Raw genomic sequence first — 15,202 nt, forward strand, 5'->3', positions numbered from 1 at the left:
TATAAATTAGCAGTATGTACGTTCATTACAAACGTAAAAAGTCACTGTTTTTTTGTTTTTTTTCTGTGTGGAAAATAAATCATACAAGTGGGTCAAACTATGAACAAACATGATAATCACTTCGCTGTTCAATTAATTTACTAGTGTTTGAATCGAATAAATTTTCTAATCGCGGAATTTTCTGGCAGTAATAATTTGATGATGGTACGCATCATACCATATTTACCTACCTTCATGTGACATGTTAATTAATTTAGAACCACACCTGATAAAACAGGTGTGGAATGAACAATACAACAAGGGCGTGTCGATACCAATTTGATACAGCATTATATTACCGATTCTAGTCGCCAAAGTGGTTCATCAATTCTATAATTGATCATACAGCTTACATAATGATTCTGTAGAAGTGGTAACGTATGAAACAAATAACCTGTGCTAAATAATACTAGTGGAGCACTTTTTGGTTGAAACAGGCACATGAATGGGGGAAGGAGTTTATACTTGAATTTTTTTCACGAGCAATTCGTATCAAAAATATTTTTTTTAAGCTAGCCTTTTACTCGAAACAAATCTCGTTTTTGGTTCTGTTTCTAAATTTTATGAGTGTGTGCGTTCCGACTAACGTATATGTTTTTAATTTCCAGTAATCCAACTGAATCTTTTGCAGAATAATTCAAAATTGGTCACAGAATAAATAAAATACAAATACAAATACTATTCCCCAGCAATCCTAAAAATTATGACACCCATAGATAACTGAAGTTTGTAGATGTACTTAGAATCGAAAATCGGTTAATATTAATTAACATGAAAATTCAATTTTCCCGTGACAATTTTCTTTGCCATAAAAATGTGCTGTATTTATGAAAACCCCACGAATTTTCCGGCATAGCTAATATCCCAGCGGAACATGGGCGGTGAAAATGCAGCTTGGTTGGCTTTGTTCAAGCAAATGGTTGAGAAATCCTATACAAACTTCGAACTCATTGGTCCGGTAGTCAGATTTGTCCAATTTGATTCACGTTTGGAGCAGACACTCCTGGTGGGACTATGAATCGGTTCAAGGGTGGGCCGTTTAGGGTTTCAAATACTCATTTTTCTTTCTGGGCAGTGTAGTGTCACCCTTCTCTAGTGAGGGAGTAGAATAGCGTAACTGTCGGCCCTGTATCGTAGTATAGTCCATGTCGTGTCCAGTATGGTTTTCCATGACCAGTATGCCATTATTAGGATCTTAGTGGCGTCGATCCTAATGTGCACTTCTTGCGCTAAAAGTGACTCACAATTGCCTGAGACTCAACAGAGCCTACTGTCGAATCCCACTACAACAATCCGCTGCAGGCTGTTCAGCGCGGTCTAGTCCATCTAGTGCCGGATCTAGTCTTATCACGAGCTACTCGGTAGGGTGTCAAGTTCGGTCCGGCAATTCTGATGTAGCCTGGCGTCCGTTTCGCTGGTGCCACGATGACCCAAACTCAGTACTGCGTAGCATACTGCTCAACTGGTCCCCGGCGGTGGATCTAGTCTACTCCGGTGGAGAAATCCCTGACGGTGTTTTTCCCTGAACCCGATTTGTTGCTTCTCGGCGGCTTTCTAGTCGGCGGCGTTTCTTTGTTGATCCCTTTGCCTCTTCTTCTGCAGCTCGGAGAGTACACTCGACACTAGTCTATTGACCGCATCCCAGATTTACTCATCGTGACACATCTCTTAGATGATATTGTTGATTGTGCCACTTCGAACCTAGGACGTTCGAAAACCACGTGTTCCGGTGCCTCTTGCACACACTCCGGGCAAAAGGTGGACGAAATATGTTCAAACCGATGCAGGTACTTCCGGAAGCACCCGTGCCCGGACAAATATTGCGTCAAATAAAAGTTCACCTCTCCATGCTTCCTATGCACCCACACCGACAAATTTTGGATGAGTCGGTGAATACACTTTCCTATCTCCGCGTTGTTCCACCTCTACTTCCACTTAGCCAACGAGTTCACTCTGACCAGTCTCCTTGCATTTCGTATATTTCACCGCTGGTAGTATTCCACGTTCTCAGACAGAAGGATGAAGATACGGATCATTTCGGTAATTACGCATATCGCCTTCGACGATATCGTTATGTACGCACTCGCAACACGAACAGCCATTAGACGAACGTGCATAACAACTTCGTCCGGTTCCACTTTAAGTTGAGCACAGCAGCCCAGGTCGTTATGCCATACCTCAGGGTTGAGGATGAGGCACCCGCCAGGAGATGTTAAGTGCTGCATCTTGCTCCTCCGATGTTCGGCATGATCTTTTCCAATACGTTAGCCTTTTGTTATCTCGATTATAGAGGTTTTGATCTTAAGGTCATTCGTCTCTTCGGGTTAGAAAAATCTCTTATGAAAAATTTCTAACCCTATGTGCGGGGTCGGGACTCGAACCCAGGTGCGCTGTGTACAAGGCAATCGATTTACCAACTACGCTACGCCCACTCCCTCAATACGTTAGTTGTCCACGCAGCCTTCTTGCATACAGAGTCGACGCGGCTGTTGTAATTTAGCCGATCATCGACTATCACACCTAGATGCTTCAGCGTACGCATCGATTGAATAGATTGTCCGCCTACTCTAATCACGACACGCTGATTTTTTGTTCGGTTGGTGATCAGCACTACCTGCGTCTTGTAGTGGGCCAGCTGCAACTAGCCATCAGCTGTCCAGGTTTCCACGATTCCTATTGATACTGCCGTCAACATCTCCACTTTCTCGAGAGTCTCGCCGGTTATCGTCAGGACAACGTCATCTGCGAAGCCGACTTTCTCGACTTCCCTTGGCAGTTGCAGTGTTATCACTCGGTTGTACATTATATCCAAGAGCATTAGGCCGAGTGTGGAGTTCTGAGGTACTTTTGCCGTGACCCTAATCGACTTCTGCCCCAAGTTCGTCTCATCGTTCTGTACTCCAGCTGGGGCTGTTGAAGGCGTTCTTCACATCAATCGTTACCACGGTGCAGTAGCGATTACCCCTTCTCCTTTAATTCGATGCTTTCCCCGTGCCCGCGATAACTGCGGATGGCGTCCACCGTCGAGATCCATTTTCGGAAACTGAACCGCCTCTGCGATAGTATGTTCTCACTTTCAGTGTCTTTCGTTAGCTTTTTGCCGATGACTCTGTCCATAGGTCTATCAAAAGTACCCAACAGACATATAGGCCGAACTCGCAGAAGGGAGTTATTGCGTAGAGCTCGAACGCGGGCTTGAAAATCCAGACGTCCGAGGATTGTAGGGCAATCCACTCTGGCAGAGAGTAAGTCCGAGACGAACAGGGCTCGAGAGCAGTCCCTCCGAATGCTGAGTGTATCGAGGTGTTTTAGCTGGCAACGGTTTTCATAGCTCGGCAGCTGAAATCTGTTTCGCCATGGGAGATGACGAAGGGCGAAGCGTATGAACCTGCGTTGGACAGCCTCGATTCTGTCAATCCCGTTCTGGTAGTACGGATTCCAAACAGCTGAACAATATTCTAACGTTGAGCGGACCAACGCGCAGTAAAGCGATTTAAGACAATATACGTCCCTGAAGTTTTTCGCTATTCGGAAGATGAACCCAAGCTGTCGTGATGCCTTATTCACGATGTATGACGTATGTGGTTTGAATGTTAATGCCGAATCCATGATGACTCCGAGATCTTTGATGTGAGAGTGTCTTGGAATGCTCGAGCCGAAGAAATGGTAGTTAAACTGAGTCGGTTGGCGTTTCCGCGTGAACGTAACGATTGAGCATTTGCTCGGGTTTAAAACCATTCTGTTTAGATCACACCACGTACTAAAGCTGTCCAGTTCCCTCTGAAGAAGCTCGGCATCGGTTTTATCCCGTATTTGTTGAAAAATTTTCATGTCGTCGGCGAAAGAAAGGCGGGGTCCTTGTAATGTGAAATTGACGTCATTAAAGTAGAGGAGGAATATTACTGGACCGAGATGGCTTCCTTGTGGTATGCCGGATGTAGCGAAGAATGGTGCAGATAGACAGTCCTTAATGCTGATTTGGAGTTGCCTTCTATCGAGGTAGGAACGAAACCAGCGCAGAAGTTGTCCATGAATGCCGAGTTTGTCCAGCTTCGCTATTGCGATATCATGGTTGATTTTGTCGAAGGCCGCAGATAGATCCATATAAATAGCATCGGTTTGCAATCCGTCAGCGAATCCATCCATTACATATATCGTGAACGAGAGCAGGTTTGTCGTTGTCGATCGTTTAGGCTTGAAACCGTGTTGGTCATCTGCAATGTAGTGTTTGCAGTGAAAGAAAATAGGATCTAACACAACCAGCTCGAACAGTTTTGATACAGCACTTAAACACGAGATTCCCCGATAATTGTCAATGTTCGATTTGTTTCCTTTTTTATGAACTGGAAACATGTGCGCTGCTTTCCAGCAGGAAGGGAATATACCAGTAGTGAGTGATATCTCGAAGACTCGCCGAAGTGGTTCAAGAAGCCCGCTGATGCACTTTTTGACAAAAATCGAGGGAACACCATCTGCACCCGGCGAACAAGATGGTTTCAGTTTGGCATTTGCTGCAAGAATGGCAGCATTATCGACACAAATTCGGTTGATGGTTCATCCTAGAGAAGGAGTTAAATTAGCGGCGGCGGCGACTTGTTGTGGTGGCAGGCGCTCGTTGGAAAAAACGCTTGAAAATTTGTCGGAGAACAGTTGGCAAATTTCCTTAGTGTCGGTGCCTAAAACTCCATTAAACGACATACAAGATGGCAAACCGGATTCTTTTCGCTGCTCGTTAACATACTTCCAGAACGACTTGGGCTTGGATTTCAGTTAACGTCTCGCTGGTGTCTAAAAAAGGCGCGTCTGCTTTGTTTTTTGTATTCGTGGTTGAGTTGAAAGTAGTGATTTCGTAATGCAAGTATCTTATGCTTCGAGAATTTTTTAAATGCAGCTCGTTTGGCAGATTTTAAACGTCTGAGGACGGTTGATTGCCAGGGAGGGTGTTCATCGGTACTATTTGTTCGTTTTGGCACATGGAGGTCGATAAGGTATTTAAAATACTACAAAACGTCATCGCTGCTTCGTTCGCGTCGTCATTGTTAATATTTTCGTCCCAGTTTATATCCAACAGCGTGCTAACGATGCTGTCGTAGTCAGCGTTTTTAAAATCGTAGACGATAGAGCTTGAGACGTCTTCAAAATTCACTCCTAGGTTACCAGCGAATACAAGATGTAGTGGGGGATGATGACGCACCTGCTTGACTAAAGGAGTCGGTGCAGTGCAGCAATACGGAGCGCAGTCCCGGGCACTTACAAAGCAGAGGTCCAATGTACGTCCATTCTCGTTGGTGACATTATTATTTTGCCGAAGAGTTGCGCTGCTGTAGTTGTCCAAAATACAACTGGCATTGTTAATAAGCGCAGATTTTTCGATATCCAATCGTAGAAAACCATTACTTGCTTGGTACCACGTCAAGACGGGGCGGCGATCGAGGCGATAAAAGAAACGGAGGAAAGATGTACATCGATCAGGCTGGAATCACGAATTCTGTCAGGTGGAAAATACACAACACACAGGAACAGATTGCGATCGGCAAGTTTCACTGATATCCACACTTGCTCGGAGTTCGCCCACCGGTCATCGTTGATCATTCGGGCTTTTATGTGGCGGGGGGATCGAGGGCTTCCATAGTGCCAACTGCGGTGCGTCCCAGTATGCGTTGGAACCCGATGGCGGAAATATATTAGTCTTCAGGGTGATGTTGAGGATATCGTCCGGACCGGGAGATTTCTTCGTTTTGAGTCTTTTCGCCACTATAAGGAGCTCGTTGTTGGAGACTTGACAGCCATCAGTATTTCTACCGTCTGCGTCAACGTACGGTGCAGGTGGTCATGCAGTTGGGTCATGCTTCGGGAAAGACTCTCCACGACAATTTTCAATTTGTCAGTGCACATTTCAGCTGGCGTCGTTGGGCCCTTGATTTAGGCCATCACGACATGACCGGCGTTGCCCCAGGGGTTGGCTTCTACTTCTCTGCACAGCTCCTTGAAGCACTATCTCGCATTTAAAAGCAACCCTGGCTGCCCTGAATGTTACCTTACACTCTTCTCTAACTGCTGCAGGTAGCACGTATGATGCTGAGCATTTCGTTCAAACAATACGCCGGACGCTGGCAGTTTCTCGGCTCAATTTTCTTCGGCATTGTTAATGTTTCCGACATCTCATCGGCATTCGGAATTGGAGCGAAGCTGTCAGCATGAAGGGCTTGCACAAAAAGGTTCTAGTCGGAGTTATTTTCCGCTGCCGCTCGCCAGTTCTCACTGGTTGGGATCTTTTTATGTGTGTATCTGTATGTACCAAATAATGTCACACAATTTTCTCAAAATAAAACTGATCCAGTTTGCTCATACTCAAACGATAATTCGATTGATTTTTATGTCGATCCAAGTTACTTGGATTTGGAGTTCATACATTGCCACCTATGACGGTTCTTGTTCCTATATAATACCTGTAAAATGTTTATAGGGGGAACATCAGACATCGAATTTGTATTTTTGATTCCTAATGGATATAAATTGCATTATGTATCGATATTTTATGTTTTCTTTAAAATAATGTTTTTGACCAAAACCGACTTTTTGGGACTGACTTAGCACTTTGTTGATTTTCTCATATAGCAATCACTCTGAAAATCGTCAACCAAATCTCGGCCAATTATTTTTTTAATAAGGTAACTTATTTGTCAATTTAAGGTGGAGGGGGCGTAAAATTTATTCGGTAAAAAGACACATATTTTTAAAAAAATTGTTGTGACGATACAGAGAGGTTAATATATTCATTCAATTTTCATATAATAATGCTATAATGGAGCAATATTTTGTCAAAATTTGATTGCAAAATACTGAAAATTGAACGAATGGCTGTGAATTTTCTAAGCCGCCTCGTCGAAAACTTGTTTTGCGGTATAAATCATTGCTCATAATATACTGGACCAGTCGTATTAAAATTTTGCAGAGTTCTAGTTCACACCATTTCCCAGATACTTAAAAAAGCTTTTATGTTTTGCAAGATTTTCGATTTTTCAAGCCAAAAGTTCGATTTGTGCTAAAAAGATCGGTTAATATTTTGTAATACGAATGATTACAGTAAAATTCTATGAAATGCTCCCGTAGTTACCCGGGTAATTCTAAGAAGCAGAACTGTGTGAAATTTCAGAACGATTGGTCCAGGAGATTTGTCGTTATGGTTTACACTGCATTTTTTAGAAATGCCTCCTGAAGATCTCACCCACTTTTCAGCATTTTGCAATGAAAATTTAGGAAAATTTTGTTCAAATATTGCATTATTGTATGGAAAGTGACATAATAGACTAACACTCTTTTTATTGCCTAATATATTTTTTTCTCGAAAACGATAGTTTTATTTTCTGAAAATACCTTCCCCCCTTAGCATGAGCGTAGCTAGAGTTATTCGATTCCTTATTAGCATTATTACGTCTTCGATATATACCGTACAGATTACACTGGTATGGAAGTCAATAACTAGAGCGGCTTCGTTGAATTTGATACATCTGTCTACCGAATTATTTGGTCATATGCTGTACGGTGCCATGCACAAAAGCTGGCGATTCCTTATACCACGACGAGAAACTAACAAATTAATCCTTGAGAGAATGTCGGGAGTCAATATTGTTCGACAACATATCGATAATAAACATTCTATGCAAGAAATTGCGGAAGACGTTGTGAGAGGTAAGAATGCAGTCATCTGGTTATCCATCCAGGAAAACCTAATCGTCCCAGACTCAAAACAGTAATGTGGGGCACCCTATCGAATGCTTTCGCGAAATCAAAATATATAGCGTCCACTTGTTTACACTTCTCGACAGTTAGAACTAGAAAGCTTGTGTACGTGACCATGTTCGAAGTGAACGTTTTTTTTCACAAATCTGTGTTGACGTTCGTCAATTTTGTTGGAAGAAGCAGCGTACATCGCTTTGTAGACAAACTTTTCCAGAACTTTAGCCAGGCAGCTCAGTAGCTAGATTTCTTTGTAGTTCTCTGTAGTTGCGTGTTTTCAGTTTTATGAATAGGAACTACAGAGCTTGTTTCCATACACTTGGGGAAACATTTTCCGAGAGTGAACGCTGGAAAGTCATACTTACTGGTGCAGAAAGTGCACGGGCACAGGTGTCGTGACCGGAGGATGGATATCAAACCATCTTTCGGAATATTTTTGCGTTTCCTCGGAAATTCACAAATATTTTCGGATATTTGAACACTTACGCGACACATCCGTTAGTGTTGCAATTAATCATATAACTGTCTTGTGTATTTTATGGTTACTCTAAGCATATAGACTGGCGATTAAGATTTACACAAGGTGGGATTATTCTGTGACGTTATCATTTATTTTTAATAAGCTTTTTAAGCACAAATCATTTGGATGGTTTCAAATACTTCATCCTTTCTCTACAACAGGGTGCAAGCAATCCGTATCCGGTCCTTTCAACAGATCAACGCTAGACAGAGCACTCAATACATCGGCATCATTTACGTTAGGAAGAGGAAGGTCAAAATATTATACGTTGGCAATGTTTTAAGGTACTGTTGCAATGGATAGACAGGAGGGCTGTTAAATACCTCTCGGAAGTGATCTGCCACCGATTTGTACCGATATACCCCCGGAACGTTTTCTGCTGTTTATAAACGTCCAGAATGTCTGCTGAAAGGCTAAGATCTTCGACTTGCGGTTACTAATTTCGATCTTGAATCTGTCGAGCTAAGTGCTTTCAGGACAGCCTGACTGCCAGAGCAAAAATTGATTTTTTACCGCAAATTCCCTGTTGAAGTACCGGTTGTACACCACACAGAATCGCAAACATTTCTGCTTGGAATACCGTTCAGTATCTACCATGCGAATAAGACTGATTTAATTTTATTTCACGACAATAGACACCAGCATCGGCTCGGCCCTCCAACAATGAACCGTCAGTATAATAAACTACATAATCTTCAAGTTCTCGCTCCATCCAGCCAGACAACCATTCCTCGCGAGAAGGAATACTTACATTGAAAGTTTTAAATGGAAAACTACATGTGAGTGTAAAAGCCACTGGGAGCAAGTGTAAACTCATCCCAAATACCAATTTGGGGCCGAAGTCTTGTGTGGCTAGTTGCACGATCTATTGGGTTACTGTTCCAAAGCCCAGTGACTTTAAGACGGAATGCACAAGAAAGTGCTTCCTGTTTCAGAAACACATATAGAACAATAGACGTATTTATTGCTCATATTATCAACAGTCATATTGACTGTGACGCGAGTTTTGAGATTGGATATAAGACATGCGTGGATAGCACTATTCGCAAGTATACATGCACGAAGTTTTTCACGTGGATTTGTCATGCCATTTTTGTTGACAGTTACGAAGACGGGGTTAAGTAGCTTTCCAACATAGAAGTTTTCTTTACGTAAATACGGTTCTTGAACTAATGCTATAGAAGCTTTTCCTTCCTGCACAAGGCGGGATATATTCATAGTTGCTGTACGTTAATGCTGAAGATTAATTTGTGCTACTCTAAGCATACTCACAACCCTACCCATTTCATCATCAGCCCTTGTTGTTCAGCAACCAGAATATACCAAACACGTTAGCTTATAATCGCCTATAGCAATCCCCAAAATTGGTATTAGGGGTATGACCATCATTTCAATTCCACGATTTGCGAAGAATTAAACGTCCACTGTGTCAGAGATTCGCGTAAGGGTAAACCCCACGAAACTCCGTACCCGATTGGCCTATTCAGTCCACGACACGGAGAAACATCTTGACTTGAGGACTCCTGTTTTCAGTCGCCTCTTACGATATGGGAGCAGGTACCCAATGGATCAATTCTTGGTTGAGATACTACCCGCCGGATGCCACACGGTCTCTAGGCTGATTTTGCCCGGAGAAAGATAATAGACTGTTATCAACATCCTAGTGGACCACAGCCACAAAATGCCCCGAAAAAAGGTTAGATGAAATTAAGAAGTTGAAGAGATGGATTACAAGTTTGTGAAAGTGAGAAGAATAAAAGTAGAGTTTGCATCCGCTAATCAGGCATTTCTTTGCTACCCTTGAAACTTCACGATAAGCGTGCCGACCCACAGTGGCACCTGTTCATACAAGGTTGTGACAAAATTATAAAAATTGGTCCATGTAGCTAAAAATTGTAGTTTTAACTAATTTTGGGTAGCTGAATCCATTTCTGCTATCAGTTTTGATATTCCATATTTCATTTTTTCAACTACTTTTATTTAAACCCATTTGAATGCTGTAAGTAGGGGTTTGCCCGCTACTAGGGTTCTTATTTGCCCGGCGTACCCTTCTTTTCAGGGCGGCCTAGGTGCTTCCACCAAGACTTTCGGATCTCGTAACACAACAAAAAAGTAACAAAATAAATTATTAAATTTACCGCCTTGTATTTTCTCCTTCACTTCACTGCTGCTGCTGTTGGTGAGTTTCTGCTGCGAACGGAAAGGCGGGCGATTTCTTCCGACCGGCCAGGACAGCAACGGCCGAGTTCTCCCTATTTAAGTTGGCTGCTCCGGCAGCGGTCCTTGGCAATTAGCTAGGGAGGTGAGCTTTGCTCTTTTGTTGGAACCTCCCTAGCGACAGGGCGATTGATCGCCGGGCCCACTCACTCCCCGTGAATGGCCCAGATAGATGCCGCAGTAAACTACCTCTGGTGGATCCGTTGGCCTACCTCCTTCGCCATCCTTTGCGATTAACTGTGGAGGAGAGGCTATGCTCGTTCGGCTGATCCTCCACAGTGAGGGCGGTGTGGTATCACTGGGTCCTTTGTGTTTAGCCGGGGAAGCGAGGGGCTCCTTTATGTTTAGCTTGCCGTCTCGGCGACCCAATACCACAACACTCGAGTACCCGAACCACGACTGACACTTTTCGACGGGATTACTGGCCGTCGCACGCGCACCTAATTCGGTTTAGTGGCGGGAAACTGTCCCGAAAAATTTACTCTTTACAGATGTCTGCTATACGCCGTGGTTCGTCACTTTCTCCACTTTTTACGATGGCCGCCTTCTGCACGACCAAAACAAAACGACACACCGCCTCGATGCCTAGCTGTCATCTCCTTTGCAGCATAACCAGCAACCAATTCAACAGCAAGAGGAGAGCGGTGACCTACCTAAGCCCTATGTTATTTGTACAGAAATATGAAACAAAATTTTCTATACCTATCTAGACCAACAAAATCGTTCACAAAAGCTAAAACAAACAAAATTTACGAGAAAAAGTGAACGATCATAAGGAACAGCGGCGAGCATTATGTTACATAAACAATGCACTCTACGGAGAGAGTACGTACAAATAGGTATATTTCCACCCAGTGCTAAATTGTTACCCTGACGGGTTGCAATGCGTTGGTCGTTAAAGGGTTAATATAAACATTAATCATAGTAGCCAATCTCATCGGATAGCAGAAATGGTTGACAAAACTAGTAAAAATCACTATTTTTTCAGTAATATGGTGTTGTTTAGGAAATTAATTTGTAAGGAGATTTATGAGCTACAGGGCGTCTCCATATGGGTATTTTCAAAAATATAGATATACCAACTTCGGCGCAAAAATGCGCAAGATGAGCCATATATATCTTGAAACTATACTAAATTTTGAGTCAGATTCATGACAAGTGACCCATGGGAGACTATCTCAAAAATTGGAAGACGTATAAAGATAAATTACTGATATGATATGAAACTTTTTATTGGATTTTTTTAATGCAGAACAAACGTAAATCAGTTTTGCACAAAAATCTCCCATCTATAGTTTAGCATATTCATTCTTCTTTTCAATGAACCTAAAATTGCTCCAATCGGCTGTGTAGTTCTTGAGATATCGCCATTTGAAACTCTAAGGTACTAAAAATTCTAATGAATTGAATTGAACAGAAATCCTCGACATCATTTGCTTCAACGACATGTTAAAAATTCATTTTTCATCCGATTATAGTAAAATTTTGAGATACCTTTATTCAAACTGAGAGAAAAATAAAATAAATATTTACAAAAGAATAACAAGACATTGATTTTTGGGGTTTTGTCACTCGTCGTGCCACTGTGCGACCCTGAGCTATTTGCTTCAGGGAGTCTTAGTAGTGCTCACGGCTGGAGCTGGCCTGGCCAACACCGCAGTGTCGTTAACTAAAGCTAAATCGAGCGTCCGTCCATTCGCGTTGCTAAGAGAGCAGATTTGATACAAGCCACCAGCGACTAACGTTTTTGTTAGGGTTCGTCGCGGTTGCGGTATTTACCGCAACCGCGCGGTATTTACCGCACCCGCACCGCAAAATCTGCGGTGCGGTAAGACACTTTTTCTTGCGGATGCGGTGCGGGAAATGAGCATTTACCGCGCGGTATTACCGCAACCGCACTTAAAAAAATAATTGATAAGTCTGCAGTCTGCATTAAAAAGTGAATTAAAACTTTGACTTTTACCATTTAAGAATGAATGCTGTCGGAGCCGACTCCATAGGTCATTAAATTGACTTTACGCTTGTCCGGACATGCCGCAGACTCAGGTGATTCGCATTTAATGCCAAAAGATCCTGACTCCTGCGCTGCAGAAGACAAAAAGCTAAGTAACCGGGAAACTCTAAGCTTGTTCATTGACCCTACTCCACGCTTTTCTAAACTTTCTTACTTCAAATCCTTGCTCTTCCTTGAGTACTATGGCTCTTAATATTTGAAAAATACTTCACCTTCCAGTCCCTTGCTAATTATATGTCGTTACAATATAAAAAAGGAAAAAGATTGACTCACTATAAGTCGTTAATAAAAAAAGGACTTTTAAAAATTTACAAGCGAACCTTTTCAAATATATAAAATGCACAATACAATCATTGAAAAACAATTGAATTGCACTATCAAATCCAATTTAAAAATGCATCATTTCTCCCGATTCCTCTTGACAATCGTCGAATTATGAATCGTTTACGATGACATTTTCTCAACTGTGAATTTTGATTAAATTGGAGAACTTTTGATTAATTTGGAGAAGTTAAAAGTTTTCCTATTGATTGCTGCGGAAGAACGTTTTTGTATGTATAATGATGAAATACATGTAGGGTTCGCAGTACCGACCCTTTTTGTCGAGAACCGGTACTACGGTACTGAAGCCCTTTTTTAAATTCGAAAAGAGCTTCAAAATGAAATTGAATGCTGAAACTGATGACCTTATTCTCAGATGATTGATTTGTGCTGATCAAAAAACATATTTATTGTTTTTAATTGATTCGGAATGGCATGACTCATTTCAGCAGAAAATATTTTTCGTATGCGGCACCTTCTTTTATTTCGAAATCTAGGCCACTATGAAATCAATAACTGCTAAGCGGTGCGACTTTTATCGACTTTAATAGATGGTAAAAGTAAGAAACACTATTAATAACAGTAAATCAAAGCGAGAATGGCAGTTACTCCGAGCAGGTTGCTCGCTTTTCCTCTCTTGATTTGCTGTAAATTGGTTTCGACCTGCATACCAAGGCTCTTTGCTTTCCTGTAAACTATGGAGTTTTGCTGAATTTTCCTATCACTAATAATCACAAATCGCCCCATTTGGAGTAGCTCACCAAGTTTAAAATTGTTAGCTGCTAAATCGCTGTTCTTTATTTTATAAATAAAGGTTTAAGAGCAAACCAAAGACATGATTTAGACCATAGTCTTATTACGTGCCACCCAGTAAAAAATGGAAACCAATCAGAATGTCGCTAATAAAAAAAATCATAGCAAATTTTTACGTCTCTTACGCTAGATGTGAATATTATGAAATTTAGTACAAGATCGTTAAAATTTAATAATAACAATATAAAGAATTTAAACATTCCGTTCAGTACAACGGGAGCTAGTAATGTTTAACTTATAGAAGGTAATTAATATAATTAAAAGTCATCTTGCAGACCGATATTTTGAAACATGTCCCCCTAGAGAATCCACATATTTTTCATAAAAAAATTGTATGGTACCGAAAATATCGGTACTGGCTTTTCTTCAGTACCGGTATTAAGGTACCAAAAATGGATCGGTATTCCCGGGATTTTCGGTACTGGTATTACCGGTACCACAACCTTAAGTACAGCTACATTTCATATGACTTCAGTGCTATGCTAAGATTTACCTTGTTTCGAAAGTATTTATCTCAAAATGTACGGAATTTTATTAATAAAACTTGCAAAGTGTCAACTTTTTTAATTTTTTAATAAATGTTACATTCTGAGGAGTCCGTCAAAGTTAATGTACGTGTAAATAAGAGTAATATTTTATTATATTTGGTTATTCAAAAAAAAAATAATAATTTTTTAACACATTTTTCAAAAATACAGAATTTTACCGCATTTAACGCATTACCGCGCGGTGCGGTGCGGTAAATGCAGTGCGGTTGCGGTAAGCGGTGCGGTTTTATTATTTTTTTGCGGTTGCGGTGCGGACTATCCATTTACCGCCCACATCCGCACCGCGACGAACCCTAGTTTTTGTGATGGCCGTCTCTGGTTCCGAAGTTGCATTTTCAGGAAAGTAGCACTTATAGTCGTCATCAAAAATCCACCGGCGATGAGGAAGATTGTGATCACCTACAACAACTACATTGTGGCATCTATTAGATTTGTCCAGAATGTTTTGGACTGCGAATGAGAGAACGTTGTACAAGTTAGGATCAGTATTCGGTCTCAAATAAATGCAGCTAAAATATAACGATCGACCTGGCAGTCAAACGTGTACGACTACTTGCTCCACATATTCACATTCAGGTATTTTAGTGCAGTCCCAGTTAGGTGTTTTTTTATCGCTATATGAACTCCACCTCCGCGCCGTAGATGACTGGTAAAAGAGTTGGGATCGCTTCGGTAGATTGTGTAGTTCGTCATTAGCTCGGCGTTTAATATAATATGACGTAACCAGGTTTCGGTGAGAACGATAGTGTCGTAGTCGTAGGAAGTGAAGACAAGCAAGAAGGTCTACATTTTTGTTCACATTCCACGAACGTTCTGGTAGTAGACGGACAGGAAATCAGGTGTAGTATGCGACGGCATGCTATGAACCAAGAGGTTTTCAGGGAGCTGATTATCATTTAAAGCAAAATACTCGTCTAAGAAGGGAGTTGGAAGACCCCCTCACGACCTCTGAACGCAGGGCCGGGACGACTAAGCTGGTCGCTGGATGGT

At 41.7% G+C, this 15,202-nt stretch overlaps 1 protein-coding gene across 1 annotated transcript in view; it reads left to right on the forward strand.

Moving 5' to 3' along the window:
• LOC131684311 (diacylglycerol kinase eta) overlaps positions 1–15,202 on the forward strand; it is a 455,577-nt gene that overhangs the window by 75,064 nt on the left and 365,311 nt on the right. The gene's annotated exons all lie outside the window — the stretch shown is intronic.

This window comes from Topomyia yanbarensis, chromosome 2 (genome assembly GCF_030247195.1).
Source record: "Topomyia yanbarensis strain Yona2022 chromosome 2, ASM3024719v1, whole genome shotgun sequence".
NCBI lineage: Eukaryota > Metazoa > Arthropoda > Insecta > Diptera > Culicidae > Topomyia > Topomyia yanbarensis.